Source organism: Myotis daubentonii, chromosome 2, assembly GCF_963259705.1.
Source record: "Myotis daubentonii chromosome 2, mMyoDau2.1, whole genome shotgun sequence".
Lineage (NCBI taxonomy): Eukaryota > Metazoa > Chordata > Mammalia > Chiroptera > Vespertilionidae > Myotis > Myotis daubentonii.
Window position 1 is genome coordinate 109,375,242 of NC_081841.1, and position 16,424 is coordinate 109,391,665.

At 47.9% G+C, this 16,424-nt stretch overlaps 1 pseudogene; it reads left to right on the forward strand.

The window, feature by feature from the left end:
• Positions 1-14,701: 14,701 nt before the first annotated feature.
• LOC132226287 (N-alpha-acetyltransferase 60-like) lies at positions 14,702-16,091 on the forward strand (annotated as a pseudogene).
• The last annotated feature ends 333 nt before the right edge of the window (positions 16,092-16,424 follow it).

Below are 16,424 nucleotides of genomic sequence, written 5' to 3' on the forward strand. Positions count from 1 at the left end.
AAGGTGGTCAAAGTCTTTTAAGGGAAGCCTCAACATGGAAGAGAAAGAACAAAGCAAAGAAAGAAATAAACAGCAAAACAACTACAAACAATAAAAAGGAACCCCATAGGACATAGAAACACTTGAGAAGCAGATAAAAAAGAACCTTGAAATAATAAGAGAAATAATAAACTTAAAAAATTAAAGATATAAAACAAGAACAGATTGTAATGCCTCTCCCCAAAAACATATAACATGAAATCTGTAAGATAGAGTCAATGAGATCTTCCAGAAAGTGAAATTAAAAAGACATAGCATATAAACATGAATCAAAGGATATAAACATGAGAAAATTAGAGGATCATTTGAGGAGATTCAACCTTTAGGAGTTAGAGAATGGAGAAAATAAAGTTCAAACAAATAATGCAAGAAAATTTCCCAGAACTAAAGGGCACTAGTCTCTAGGTTGTAGGACAATGGGCATACAGAGATGATCCTAAATACTTCTAGAGAGAGAGGACAACAGGACAATTATACAGAACTGAGAATCAGAATGTCAGTCACATCAGAAGCAGAGAAACAAAGGACTCATGCCTTCAAAGTGTTGCATGACTTTTCATGCTAGAATTTTATGTCTACCCATCTTTTTGATCAAGTAGAAAAAGGATATTGTCAGACACTTGGCAAAAATAGGATCCCACAGGAAAGTGACAAAAGGAATTTCCAAAATGACAGCTTGTCAGACTTGGAGAACAGCCAGTTCAGACTACAGGAAGAGATGGACAAAGCATTAGTGTGTTCTTAGAAAATAGGCTGGCATGGAGAGGAAAGAAGGAGGGAAGGAAGAAGGGTAAGTGGGTGGAGGGAGGAACTTGCAGTTTCAAAGAAAACAAAGCAAATGAAAAAACTAGGAAATTATTAAGTCCAGGAGTAAAAAAAAGTATGTATAAGAAACAATCACAGGGGGTTGGGAAGGCCAGGGGATTGTCAAGGGTGGGGGGGGGGGGGGCGGGGGGGGGGGAAGGAGACACATGTAATACTCTTTGTAATACTTTAAGCAATAAAAAAAAGAAACAATCACAATATACTATTTGTCTCAAAAACTATAAGCATAGCCTTTAATAATATTTATATTGACAACTGATTTAACGAAATTTTAAAAAATATGCTTTCATTGATTTTTTTTAGAAAGAGAAGGGAGAGGGAGAGATAGAAACATCAGATTGGCTGCCTCCTGCATGCCCCCTGCTGGGATAGAGCCTGAAACCCGCCATGTGCCCTGACCAGGAATCAAACTGGAGACCTCTTGGTTCATGAGGCCGAAGCTCAATCACTGAGCCACACCAGCCGGGTTGATAGAACTATATGGGGAAACAGAGGCTGGAGTTGGGGGGGAATATAAAAGAATTACCAAAAAATACATTTGATAGAAAAGGTAAAATAAGTAAGTAAAGAAATATCATTAAATGTTATTAGTAATATAATGAAAATCCCAGATAAATCACTTAGAAAACATGAGAGTGGTTGTGTTTGGGGAACAGGAAATGGCAAGAGGTAGACGGGGACTCCGTTTTATAGTAATATAACTATTTACATTTGTCATGTTTATAAAATTAAAAATTAGATTTAGTCCTAACCGGTTTGGCTCAATGGATATAGTGTTGGCCTGCAGACTGAAGGGTCCAAGTTCCATTCTGGCCAAGGGCATGTATCTTGGTTGTGGGCTTGATCCCCAGTAAGGGTCGTGCAGGAGGCAGCTGATGGATGTTTCTAACTCTATCCCTCTCCCTTCCTCTCTGTAAAAATCAATAAAAATACATTAAAAAATGAATAAATAATAGATTTAAACAAAAAAGAAATTATGAAGGATTTAAGCCAATGGTCTTATCTTATTGGGGTGATAACTTTATAAGGTATATACATGTCTAAATGCTGTATATCTAAAACTAACATATTATTGTATGCCAACTGTAATAGAAAAATAAATTTTAAAAAATTAATTAATTAATAAACTTGTAGTCTTAAAGCTTTTCTTTTTTGTTACCAGAATACTTCTCCCCAAAATCTTATGCAGAATAAAAGCACAGCTAGTCTGATAGAAGCAGAGGGCAAGGAGCCTCTGAGACACATCCTCTTAGAAGCCACTGATTCTGAAGAATTTAAAAACTTGCTGATTCAGCTCTGCTGGCATGGCTCAGTGGTTGAGTGTTGGCTTATGAACCAGGAGGTCAGGATTCAATTCCTGGTCTGGGCACATGCCCTGGGTTGTGGGCTTGATCCCCAGTATGGGGTGTGCAGGAGGCAGCTGATCAATGATTCCTTCTCATCATTGATGTTTCTTTCTCTCCCTCTCCCTTTGAAGCATAGTAACCTCCATCTTGTATAAAAAACTGCTGTTTGAAACTCTCTGCTATTGAAAGATAGTCCCTAGTCCTGTTAACTCTGTCATTATAAACTCTGTCACTTTAAGACAGTCTGTTATTCTGTAAAATAACTTTGTTTTTACTTCAAATAATAGAAAAAGATAAACTTAACTGTCTGACCTTGCAAGCTAGCCATCTAATGTAATAGACTAAAATAGACTAATACGGATAACAATTCCCATATTCTTATGCCAAGTACAAACTCATTATGTATTCAAGGTTACAACTGTCTGTAACAATAACATATACAGAGCCATCGCTTCTCGGCCTTTTGGCTAAGATCAAGTGTAGTAACATATACAGAGCCCTTTGTAATATCTGTAAACAGGAACCAAGATGGCGGTATAGGTAAACACCTGAACTTGCTGCCTCACACAACCACATCAAAACTACAACTAAAAGACAAAACGGCTATCATCCAGAACCACGGGAAGACTGGTTGAGTGGAAGTTCGACAACTAGAGGAAAGAGAAAAGTGTGCTGGGGGAGGGACTGCGGCATGGAAAGATTACCGTGGCAGAGAAAAATTACTAGTTGTATTAAGAAACAAAGTGTTATGATATGCTCCAGCCAGGTGTGACCCTGTTTTCCTACTGAACTTTTAACCCTGCCAGTTAATGCTTTGTAGTTCTCACCAATAAAAGCCTTACGGGACCCTTAGTCTGCACTACAAGCTGCAAGGCTCCCAGAGGGGCAGGTATGTGGCTGTAGTTAGCTGGCCAGCTTAATAAAGTCTCCTAAATTTAAATTCTGAGTCGGTGGTCTATCTCACTGATTGGACCCATAACATTTGGAGGCCCGCAGTGAGATCCCCGGCAGGGGTGAGAGGAACCCCCTATTTAGGGCAGGAGGCTCTCCCCGGCAGGGGTGAGAGGGACCCCCTATTTAGGGCAGGACGCTCTCCCCCGGCAGGGGTGAGAGGGACCCCCTATTTAAGGCAAGAGGCTCTCCCCCATTTATTGCCAGGCATGCAGTGAGATACCCCACATCCCTGTGGGGAACGACTACCAAGGAGGCCTCCAGTCTCCATCCTGGGTCCCAGGGAGGTGGAGGAGACTCCACCCAAAACTTTCAATTCGGAAACCGAGCCACCTGAACTCTCGAGAGAGGTAAGAGACCGGTCGTTAAACTGGAATTCGGACGTCCCACGGAAGGACCTATACGGAGGGCTGGACACAGCGGTACTCCTGGTCCTGACCCGCGGCCACAATGGTGGCCAGGGTCCCTGGTTTGTGCGGCTGTAGGCTGCACCGGGTTTGTCTGTCTGGTGTTTGTTATCTTGGTGTTTGTTGTCAAAAAGTTGTCTGCTTCGGTGTGCACCCTGCTGCAATGTTTTTTGAAAAATTTTCAGGACTTCAAGGAGTGAGCTGCAGGTTCTGGGCAACCTTAGGTTGCATTTGTCTGGGTTGTTTTTTCTTTGTTCTTTGTTGTCTTTGTCTTTGTCAAAATGGGTTAGGGTCAGTCATCTTCGTTGACCCCCTATCAGTCAGGCCCACTCCGAGTGAGTGGAAGGGGAGCTTGATCACCTCCCGGGAAGCTATAGAGCTCCCTCAGGGATTGGGAAATTGTTAGGAATTGGGTAAATTGTTTAAACTCTGAGTGAATGTCTGGTGAAAGTGTGTGAGTGTGGAGGGAGAGGGCCTGCCCTCTCCTCTCCTTTATGTGGCTCCACGACTTCGATTATGGAATCCGAGTGGGCTCCAACCTGTGGTTCCGCGATTTGTCATATGGCATAACAGTGACTCACCCCCAAGTGGAGATGACCAGGCCCGGGGTTTATACGGGTGCACCTTAGCTAAGACGAATCTAAGCTCCCAAGGGACGTGGCCAGGCGGGCATCTGAGTGAGGATCTGTGAAAACAGGTCACCCCCTCCCTTGTCTGTCTCTCGTCACCAATCATCATGGGGTCGGGACAAAGTAAACCTACTGTTCTCAATTGCATGTTGAAAAAAGCTGTTTATTTGTGTGGGACTAGCCAATTTACTACAGAGAAGGGGGACTGGATACAGCTCCAGCCTGGGCTAGTCTACTAAAAGAGTATGAGTACGGGTGTTTGAATCCCTTGGCTGCTCACTAACTAGTCTGTGTAAAGTGAAAGCTACTTTGATTTATTCTGCTTTTCTGTTGATACGCTTGGCTGAACGTTTGGGCTGGACCCGTAATGGTCTGCAAAAGTCTCTCAGCAGCTGCGAGAATTATTTTTCTCAGAGTCTTTTGCTCACTATTAAAGGGGAATCAGCCCACTTAGTTAATAAAGATTTTTGTCTATCAGTTGCTCTTACCTAGGTTGTAAATTTACTGTATTAAACTGAAGTTCTAGGGTAGATTTAAAGGTTATAATGTTAATGCTTTTAATTTACAGCGATTCTGTGAATGGGAGTGGCCCACTTTCCAGGAGGGGTGGCCGGATGCAGAGTCTTTTGATCTGACCACTGCCTACCGGGTCCATTATGTCATATACGGCTGCCCAGGGCACCCTGATCAAATTCCTTATATTCAGGTTTGGATTGACATATTGTCCAAGAAACCCCAGTGGATGAGGGCATGCCTCCAGAGGGGAAAATTGGGACAGAGACAGATAATTCTTTTAGCCGGGCCCTAGAAGGGAAAGGCTCCCCCAGTCCTTCAGGGAGAGCAGGAAGAACCCATTAGCCAGCCACCCCCCTCTGCTCCCCCAGCGCCGGATCCGGGTGAGCCCTGGCCTCAGGCCCAGGCCACGCCACCAGCTCTTGACCCAGAGCCCCTACCTCCCCTGATGCCAATTGTCTTCCCTCCAGATCCACCGACGGGAGGGGTTTTGTCATCCTTCAATCCCTTCAGTCCATCCCATACTAGACAGGAACAGCGTATGGAGACAGAGAGAGAGGGGGGGAGAACCTGCAACATCCATCAGTCCTGCAGTTCCTATGTTGCCACTACGGCAGGCAGGCCCTCTAGATCTGGGGCCAGATGGGCAGCCCTCTGGGGATGCAAGGTGGATTGAGGCGCTATTCCCCAGCTCCAGACCAGATTGGAGAGTGAATAATCAAAGAAGCGGGGCTGGATGCCTGAGCTGCCTGCAGTGGCCCTAATAAAAGCAGCAGCAGCAGCAGCGAGAAAGTGGAGAACAGCAGAAAGTTGCCTGACACTAGAGCTGCCCTGCTGCTGCCCAGTGAGTAATGAGTGTTTTACAACAAGCAATACAAGACTTGGGCCTTTGGCTTGCAGGCTACAGCTGTTAAACCAGAAGCCAGTGACTGGTACTAGCCTTCATACAGCCTCAGGAATAGAGCAGCAAGCCTGGGTTCTATGAAAGCTGCAGATAGAGCTAGTAAAAGGTCCCTGTTTGCAAATGTGCTGAAAGGGTTTAGTACCTGTTGCTGCTGGAAGAGAAGGGGCTGATATCCCCTTCCAGTGTACTCCCTTCGAAGAGGCCTGGTCGTTGCTCTGCCAAGGGGACTGGTGGGAAGACAAGGAAAGTAGGGCCCTGTAACTAATAAACAGGGTTAACAAAAGGGCAAAGAAAAGGGCACTCCCCCTGGACCTGGGAGCCATCAGGACTTTGAAATGCTCTAAGAGAGAAGGAGTCTGACTCAGAGACTGGCCGAAACTTCATTGGGTTAGGAGGACCGGAGGCTTCATATTGAACTTATAGACTACAGTTTGCTAGGCAGAGGTCCAAGCCCAGTTGTATAGAGGTTAAGCTACCTGTGTACAGCAAAACAACTTTCTCCTATGCCAGAATACATTTTAAAGAAATTGGACAAACTGTATTTGTGGCTAGAAAGAAGAACTGGCCGCAATGCACAGCCCTGACAGTAGCCTGCAGAAAACTGTATAATAGACTTAGATGATGCCTGCATCTTCATGGACATGGCTCCAGAGACAAGGACAATTTTGCCTTGTATAGGAAGGTCAATGATAGACTTTAGTCACCTCCCTAAAATGTATAGCCCTACCATATGTCATGTTTAGTAGCAGAAGATTTAGCTGCCTGAAGCGGCCATGTTGCCAATATTATGTTTCATTGTATTAATATGTTGTATTAACCTTTGATTCTCTTACAGGTTTGAATGTAGTTGTAGCTGCCAACAGGTGCTGTAGACTGGTGATGGTCTACAGTCCTTGGTAGTCTTTGGGAGTAACTGGCAAGTGTCCAGTCTCCCACACTGAGGGCCATTGTTATGGCTATGTGTTAGCTGTCCAAGAAGGGGGCTATATGGGGTGAACCTCAAAAGTAAAGGGTGCCTAGCTGCTGAGAGGGCAGGTGCCCAACTGGGCAAAGAAGAATACCCATTAAGTTTTGGTCTCTACTGAGAGACAGTTGACAGTTAGCAACCTGTATACTGTCTTGCAGGCCCGTGTGACCATGCCCATGTCAGGGGTAGCACAAAAGCTCAACTGTAGGAAACTGGGGAAGGCTTGTCTAGAACAGAGGGGTTAGTAAAATGGTGAATACTAGCCCTCTGTTACAGGAATTACAAACCCTGTGAGGTCCTGTGACATGTAAGACCCTGTAAAGAAATAAAGCTCCTTTAGTCCATTCTGAGAGAACAAGTCAAGTAAGGGGAGCCCTACTACAGGAACAGCTGTAACTATCTATTGTAGACACATTGTAAATTTCTTCTTACCATTTAAAGACAGATTACAGGCTGTGTTTCCCTCCAGGAGACCCGACTGGAACCCCTATAGTGACAGGGGAAAGGAGGCTCTCGATCGGTACCGCCGGACTCTATTGGGGGGCATCCGAGCTGCTGCTCGGAGACCCACAAACCTCTCTAAAGTGACAGAGACAGTCCAGGGGCCTAACCCTGATGCCCCGGAAAATCAGAGGGCTGTAAATGTTACATTTGTTTCCCAGTAGGCCCCAAATATTAGGAAAAAATTGCAGAAGTTAGAAGGCTTTGAGGGGAAATCAATCTCCAAGTTGGTTGAGGTGGCCCAGAAGGTTTTTAACCATCAGGAGGACCCGATGGCAGGTTTAAACACACGGATGGTAAAGGTCCTCCTGGCCATAAGCGAGGAAAAAGGCCCAAGAGGCCAGAGAGACAACAAGGGCCAAGAAAAGCCTCACGGAAGAAAAGGAGTCCAACCCGGCTTGGGAAAAATCAATGTGCATTTTGCAGAAAGGAAGGACATTGGAAAAGGGAGTGCCCTGAACGTGCGGGGGGAACCAACTCCCGTGTTGGTGGAGGAGGTGGATTAGGGTTGTCAGAGCTCAGCTGGCCCCGAGAACCCAGGATAACCCTGACAGTGGAGGGCCAAAAGGTGGACTTCCTTATGGAACTCATAGCACTCACTCAAGCCCTCTAATGGGGAAAGGAAAAAAAGAGTAAACATTTCAGCTTCCTGAAAACAGCTGCCTTGAACCCTGCCACACTCCTCCCTGACGAGGAGGCAGAGGCCCCTTTGCATGACTGCGAGGAGACACTGACTACCCTCACTTCCCTCCGTGAGGATCTTATGGACCAGCCCCTGCAGAATCCGGATAAGACCCTCTACACGGACGGACAGGAGCAGCTTCGTAGAGGAAGGTACCCGGTATGCGGGGGGGGGGGGGGGGGCAGTAGTGACATAAGGAGGAGCCAGGGGAGATCTACAATCTGCCAGGATTAGAAAGAAGCCCTGGTGAGCGCCCCGGCACTTGTCCTGCCAGACCCACCCAGGGACTGCAGAGATATATTTCCTCACACTGCCCTTACAGAAGGACACGGGAGCCACCTTAAAGAAGTCTCTTGACCTCAGGAGGAAAGGACATTAAAAATGCTCCTGAGATACTCAACCTCCTGGCAGCCATATAGGGGCCAAGGAAGTGGCTAAAAGACCAGTAGGGCCCCTAGAAGTTCTTGTAGCCCTGCCAGCATGAAGGCTCCCAGAGAAGCCTACTCATCTGCCAGAGAAACAGAGGCTAGCTGAGAAACTGAGGGCCTGGGAAGGAGAGGCTAGATGGCTAATTCTGCCAGACGGGAGGCCTATAGTGCCAGAAGCCCTGGGGCAGACCATCACTTCCCAGACCCACCAGAGTACCCACCTTGGGGGAATGAAGCTATCAGAACTACTGGGAAGAGAATTTTACATCCCAGGGCTCCAGAAAATATCCCAAGACTTGGTTAGAAGGTGCCAAGTGTGTGCCCGGGTAAATCAAGGGCCCCCTGTTGTGGCCGCGCCAGGACAGTGTTTCCGAGGTCAGAACCCCGGAGAACACTGGGAAGTGGACTTCACCGAGATACCAGGAAGACAAGGAGGGTATAAATACTTTCTGGTTTTCATTGATACCTTCTCTGGCTGGCCTGAGGCATACCCAACCAAGGCAGAGACAGCACAGGTAGTAGTTAGGAAACTCCTCACTGAAATTGTCCCCCGGTTTAGCCTACCACTATACATGGGGTCCGACAATGGCCCGGCGTTTATTGCCAAAGTTACACAATCCATAGTTAAGGCCCTGGGAGTTACTTTAAAATGCATTGTATTTATAGACCACAGAGTTCTAGACAGGTAGAGAGGATAAATCGGACCTTAAAGGAAACATTAACTAAGTTAAAATTAGAGACTGGATAAAACTGGGTAAGTCTCCTTCCTCTTGCTCTCCTCAGAGCTAGGTGCATCCCGTATGTTTGGCAGGCCACCACCTCTCCTTCCCCACCTAAGGGAGGAAGATCTTGCCTGGCTGTCTACCCAAAATTTGCTTAAGTCCTTACAGGCTTTGCAGAGCAGCGCCACGTCTGCACAATGGGTGGTGAGAGCCATACAGGAGGAGGACGTGCTGAGATCCAGTCCAACACAGCCTGCCTTCTCTCTGGGTGATCTCGTCTGGGTGAAGCGCCACAACCCTAGCAGCCTGGAACCTAGATGGGATGGACCCTACCAGGTGGTGCTGAGCACTCCAACCGCCATCAAAGTCGCAGGAAAGAGGCACTGGAAATTGTAACCCCGTCCTCCTCATGCCTCTCGCCTGGTGGACTGACCAATAGGAAGGAGAAAGACATGGGGACTAAGACTCTATGTCAGCAGCTGAGACCCTGGCCAATTCTTCACCATCCAATGCCGGACTCTTCCTCGGCAGCTCAACCCCTACATTGCCAAATGCCTCCTCAATTTCATATCGTAGAGGAGGGCCCTGAATCAAAGATTTGATTCGGGCATAAGACCAGTAGGGAATGTGCTAGGAGGAGGGACTGTGGCATGGAAAGGTTACCGATTGTGTTAGGGTCGGGGACCGTGGCAGAGAAAAATTACTAGTTGTCTTAAGAAACAAAGTGTTATGATATGCTCCAGCCAGGTGTGACCCTGTTTTCCTACTGAACTTTTAACCCTGCCAGTTAATGCTTTGTAGTTCTCACCAATAAAAGCCTTACAGGACCCTTAGTCTGCACCACAAGCTGAGAGGCTCCCAGAGGGGGAGGGATGCGGCTATAGTGAGCTGGCCAGCTTAATAAAGGCTCCTAAATTTAAATTCTGAGTCAGTAGTCTATCTTGCTGATTGAACCCATAACAAAAAGCACATCTAGACTGGTAGGAGGTGCACAGGTGTGGAAGAGCATAGGTACGGGCTGGCAACTGGGTACGGTGTGGTCTTTTTCAAGTGGGAGGGAGATGCAAACTCCCGACTGTTCTGAACTCCAGTACTAGGTGACTCTGGGGACCCAGACTCATATGGGGAGAAACTGGACTGTCTGGCATTGGGCTGGAACATGAGGGCAGCTTTCTCTCAGAGGTGCTTGCAGCGTTCATTGTTCCTTCACGAGGCCACGGGACACAGAGACCCGGGGACCTATCCAGGGCAGGGCCGACCGGCAACCATTGCTGTTTGCACCGCCCCATGAATCCCTGAGACCACGCCCCACCCAACTTACAACCCCACCCAAGCTGTGTGCAGAAGCTTTTGCATATGAATGGTCTGGCCTTTTGCAACCTAACCGAACAAACTGCAGCTGGGTTAAAGGACCCCAGAGCTTCCAAAAGAAGGCCTAAGGCTCGTCAGCAACATGCATTGCTTCACAGCTGCACCTCATGTGGGCACCTCCAAACCCCAAACAAAGAGGAGGAATCTGCAGATCTCTCTGTAGATCCTGCTGGGTGGCCTCAGGCAGTGGCTGACTTTGCACCTCCTTGGAGATCCAAGAGCCAGTGTACCCAGTGGTCAAAGTGAGAGCATACTAGATTACAACTCTTCACATCCATAAGGGACACACTCAGGGGGCAGACTCAGTGAGCACCAAAGCCCCACTGAAGCAAGTCTTGCCCCATATAAGGGTGTTTCCAGCACAGCAGTTCTCCCATTGTAGACAAAACTGATCCTCACAGCCAATTGGTCTGGAGGTCAATTCCTCCCAGTGATACCAACAGCAATCAAGGCTTAACTACAACAAGACTGTGCACACAGCCCGCAAAGGGGTGCACCAAGAGTGTTCACCTCAGGTGACTAGGGAGGCTGAGCCACTGGGCCCTATAGGACACCTAGCACAGAAAGCCACTCTATCAACACAGGGAAGCAGCCAAAATGAGGAGACAAAGAAACAGGTCATAAATGACAGAAATGGAGGAAAGCAAACTACTGGATATAGAATTCAAAACCATGGTTATAAGGTTACTCAAGAATCTTCTAGAAACCTCTGAGAAATTTAGTGAGACCCTTAAGGATATGAAAAAGGACCAATTAGAAATTAAGCATACACTAACTGAAATAAAGAATAATATACAGAGATCCAACAGCAGGCTAGAGGATCCCAAGAATCAAGTCAAAGATTTGAAATATGAAGAAGCAAAAAACACCAACCGGAAAAGCAAAAAGAAAAAATAATCCAAAAATATGAAGATAGTGTAAGGAGCCTCTGGGACAATTTCAAGCGTACCAACATCCGAATTATGGGGGTGCCAGAAGAAGAGAGATAGCAAGATATTGAAAACCTATTTGAAGAAATAATGACAGAAAACTTCCCCCACCTGGTGAAAGAAATAGACTTACAAGTCCAGGAAGTGCAGAGAACCCCAAACAAAAGGAATCCAAAGAGGACCACACCAAGACACATCATAATTAAAATGCCAAGAGCAAAAGACAAAGAGAGAATCTTAAAAGCAGCAAGAGAAAGAAACACAGTTACCTACAAGGGAATACCCATACAACTGTCAGCTGATTTCTCAACAGAAGCTATGCAGGCCAGAAGGCAGTGGCAAGAAATATTCAAAGTGATGAATAGCAAGAACCTACAACCAAGATTACTCTACCCAGCAAGGCTATCATTTAGAATTGAAGGTCAGATAAAGAGCTTCACAGATAAGAAAAAGCTAAAGGAGTTTATCACCGCCAAACCAGTATTATATGAAATGCTGAAGGGTATTCTTTAAGAAGAGGAAGAAGAAGAAAAAGGTAAAGATAAAAAATTATGAACAACAAAGTGACAACAAATACATGTCTATCAACAAGTGAATCTAAAAATCAAGTGAATAAATAATCTGATGAACAGAATGAACTGGTGATTATAATAGAATCAGGGGCATAGAAAGGGAGTGGACTGACAATTCTTAGGGGGAAGGGGTGTGGGGGGTGTGGGAAGAGACTGGACAAAAATCTTACACCTATGGATGAGGACAGTTGGGGGGGGCGGTAAGGGCATGGGGTGGGGTGGGAAATGGGTGGAGGGGAGCTATGGGGGGATAAAAGAGGAACAACTGTAATAATCTGAACAATAAAGACTTATTTTTTTTTAAAATCTCTGCAAACAAAGAGGCTTGAAAAGTACAAATACGGGAGACTTCCTGTATGCGGTGCTCAGAGATTTGGAAGAGACACCTCCTTCTGGGCCGCCACAATAAATGACTCCTAATTAATTGGCTTATTAAGGCGTCTTGTATCTCATTTGCTGATTTACGATACAACACCTTCCTCTCTGAAATCAATACAAATATATTTTTTAAAAAACTTAACTGATTCAGACTCTCTTTGACTCATCTACACTAATAAAAGAGAAACATGGTAATTGGCATACGACCGCTACCCTTTTCATTGGCTAATCAGCGAGATATGCAAATTAACTGTCAGCCAAGATGGCGACCAGCAGCCAGGCAGCTTAAACTGAACACGAGGCTTGCTTGCCTCAGTGACGGAGGAAACCAACGTTCCCCGCCTGCGCCTGCGGCTGCAGGCCTCTGAGCCTACAGTTTCAAACATTGTAACAAATACCTCCAGACTTCAGCCAGCAGGATCGCAACATTGTAAGCAAAGGCCAGAAACCTAGATCCAAGCCTCAAACTAAAGCTGGCCCAGAATAAAAAAAAAAAAAGGAAAAAAGGAGCGGTTGGGAGCTTCAGTCACCCCCAGCCTGAAAACAGCCCTCAGCCCCTCACCCAGACTGGCCAGGCACCCCAGTGGGGACCCCCACCCTGAAGGATGTGTGACCAGCTGCAAACAGCCATCATCCCCTCACCCAGGCTGTCCAGGCACCCCAATGGGGACCCCCACCCTGATCCAGGACACCCTTCAGGGGAAACCAGCCGGCCCCCACCCGTGCACCAGGCCTCTATTCTATATAGTAAAAGGGTAATATGCTCTCAGCACCGGGATCAGCGGAGCCATGAAGCCTCCGGGCATCAGGATCAGCGTGACAGGGAGCAAGCGCCCAAACCCCCTGATCGCCCTGCGGCTCTGTGTGTGACAGGGTGCGGTGCCCCAACCCCCCCACCCCACGGGCCCTGCTCTGTGTGTAATGGGGTAGAGCCATAACCTCCCCATTGGCCCTGCTCTGAGTGTGACAGTGGCGGCGCCCCAACCCCCTGATTGGCCCTGCTCTGTGGGTGATAAAGGGCGGCGCCCCAACCCGCTGATCCGCCCTGCCCTGAGTGTGACAGGGGACCGTGCCCCAACTCCCCTATCGGCCTTACTCTCTGAGTGACAGGGGGGAGCTCCTCAACCCCCTGATGGGCCCTGCTCTGTGCGTGACAGGGGGGAGCTCCCCAACCCCCTGATGGGCCCTGCTGTGTGCGTGACAGGGGGTGGCGCCACAACCTCCCCATCGACCCTGCCTTGAGTGTGACAGGGGGCGGTGCCCCAACCCCCCCAATCAGCCCTACCCTGAGCGTGACTGAAGGTGGCATCGAAACCTCCCGATCTGCCCTGCTTTGTGCATGACAGTGGGCGGCGCCCCAACGCCCCAATTGGCCCTTCTCTGAGCCCGACCAGGGGCTGCACCTAGGGATTGGGCCTGCCCTCTGCCACCCGGGAGCTGGCCTAAACCAGCAGGTCGTTATCTCCTGAGGGGTCCTAGACTGGGAGAGGGCACAGGCCGGGCTGAGGAACCCCCCTCCCCCCAAAAATTTTTGTGCACCGGGCCTCTAGTATAACTAATAAGTATGAAAGAAGTTATACAAAGTTATACAAAGCTGGGGTAAGACTCATGGCCACTGAGTCCATGCCCAGGACTCATTCTCTTACATGATCCTGCTTCAGGAATTTAAAAACAAAGGGACAGAGGTATCAATTAATGCCAATTCATGTTTAGAGACAGCAAAAAAATATGGATCACACTGGTGTAGGAGTTGGGGGAAGTGAAAGAGAATGCATGAGACTTGAGGCTTTCACAGCAGAAGAGTGAACTACAAACAGGGTAAACCCAGAGAAATCCAAACCAAGACATGTTCTAATTAAACTTCTAAAAGATAATCAAAGAAAACACCTTCAAAGCAGCCAGAGAAAAACAATATCTTATCTACAGGGGAGATAATTAAAATGACAACAGAATCTCGTCAGACACCACCCAGGCTAGAAGGAAGTGGTACAGTATTTCTCAACTACTTAGAGAAGTGTCAACCCAGAATCCTATACCCCAAACTGGATTATACCCCAAAATATCTTTCAGGATACAGAGAGAAATGAAGACACTTTTAAATGAAGGAAAACTAAGAGTTCGTTGCTAGTTGGCCTATCCTAAAAGAATGGCTAAAGGAAATTTTCCAAAGAAGGAAAATATAAAAGAAAAAAAAAGGCCTTCATACATCAGGAAGAACTCAGTAAGCAAAACTATTAGTAAATACAATAGGCTTTCTTTCTCTTCTTGAGTTTTCTAAAGTATGTTTGATGGTTAAAAGTAAAATATAACACTATCGGGAAGTGCCCTGGGCTGCCGCCTCAGTCCCGGCTGCGCTGAGGCTGAGGCTGCGGGCCCTGCCGGTTACATAACTGGTTGTGGACTCCGCGTGGCCCCACTTCCGGCTCCCTGCTGAACCCCACCCCACTTCCGGCTCCCTGCTGAACCCCACCCCACTTATGGCTCTCTGTGACCCTAGGATGTGCTGGGCCCCAGGCGCCCTCAGCTGCTGCAGGCTCCAGCACGCAGGCTCCCGCTGGAGGTGTGAATGACAGAGGTGGTGCCATCCAGCGCCCTCAGCGAGGTCAGCCTGCGCCTCCTCTGCTATGATGACACAGACACTATGAAGCATCTGTGTGGCGACTGGTTCCCCATCGAGTGCCCAGACTCATGGTATCGTGACATCACCTCCAACAAGAAGTTCCTCTCCCTTGCTGCAGCCTACACGGTTACCATTGTAGGAATGATAGCTGAAATAAAAAGTAGGACCAAGATACACAAGGAGGATAGAGATATTCTAGCCCCAACTTCTCTGTTGACACACAAGTTGCATACATTCTAAGTCTGGGAGTAGTGAAGGAATTCAGAAAGCACGGCATAGGTTCTCTTTTACTTGAGAGTTTAAAGCAGTGGTTCTCAACCCGTGGGTCGCGACCCCTTTGGGGGTCGAAAGACCCTTTCACAGGGGTCACCCAAGACCATCGGAAAACACATATATAATTACATAGTGCTTTTTGCGATTAATCACTATGCTTTAATTATGTTCAATTTGTAACAATGATATTGGGGTCACCACAACATGAGGAACTGTATTAAAGGGTCGCGGCATTAGGAAGGTTGAGAACCACTGGTTTAAAGGATCACATATCCACCACTGCCCAGGACCACTGCAAAGCCATCTACCTGCATGTCCTCACCACCAACAACACAGCAATAAACTTCTACGGAAACAGAGACTTTAAGCAGCACCACTATCTCCCCTATTACTATTCCATCCGTGGGGTCCTCAAAGATGGCTTCACTTGTATCTTCTACATCAATGGTGGCCACCCTTCTTGGACCATTTTGGACTACACCCAGCACCTAGGTTCTGCTCTAGCAAACTTGAGCCCCTGCTCCATCCCACACAGGATTTAGCACCAGGCCCACAGCCTGCTCTGGAGCTTCCTGCCATGGTCGAGCATCTCCACCAAAGGCAGCATTGAATACAGCCGGGCCATGTGATGCCAGCCGGGCAGCCTCCAACAGGTCCCAGCCCTTGGCGCCCTCTGGGTCCCACCTTCCTGGCCATTTGACCTCAACTGTGTCCTGCAGAGGAGCTGGCCCATCACCTGCCCCAGCTGTAGGCCCAGGGCTACATGGGCTCAGGAGTAGAGTGTCGTGGGGCAGGTATGCCCGGTCTCCAACAGGCTCTTCCAGCCCTCCTTTCTGCTCTGGAAATCTCTGCCCTTGCCCTGGTCTGGCCCCCCTGTGCGTGCACCAGCCTCATAGGCTGGCCACAGTGTTCATTGTGGTCAGTTGCTTCTGCTGCCCTGGGAGTATGGGGGCAGCAGTGGGCTTCCTTTCCTGCACGTCCTCAGTCCTCACTGGCCTCTTCCCCTGCACTGCCGGTTCCTTCCAACTCCTTCCTCCAAGCCGGAATTACTCCTGGGAGGGAGGAACTCAAGTGTTATGGATAGACTTGGCCCTAAAGACACAGGAGCCTCAGAACAATGAAGGGGTGAAATAAAGGGAATGCCAAACCTTTGTAAAGAACCAGCCCTCAGAAGCCTGGGGGTCGGGAGCAGCCCCTATTTCCCCAGGAGGGGCTGGCGAGTGGTGGAAGGCTTTTCACCCAAGCACAGAGCTCTGGGGCTTGGCTCCCTGGCATGGTGGTCAGATAATGGAAAGGTTTCCCACTCCTCTGTTGGCAGTCCTGCTGTCTCAAAGAGCGAGGAACTACCCATCACATGCTGGATGTGC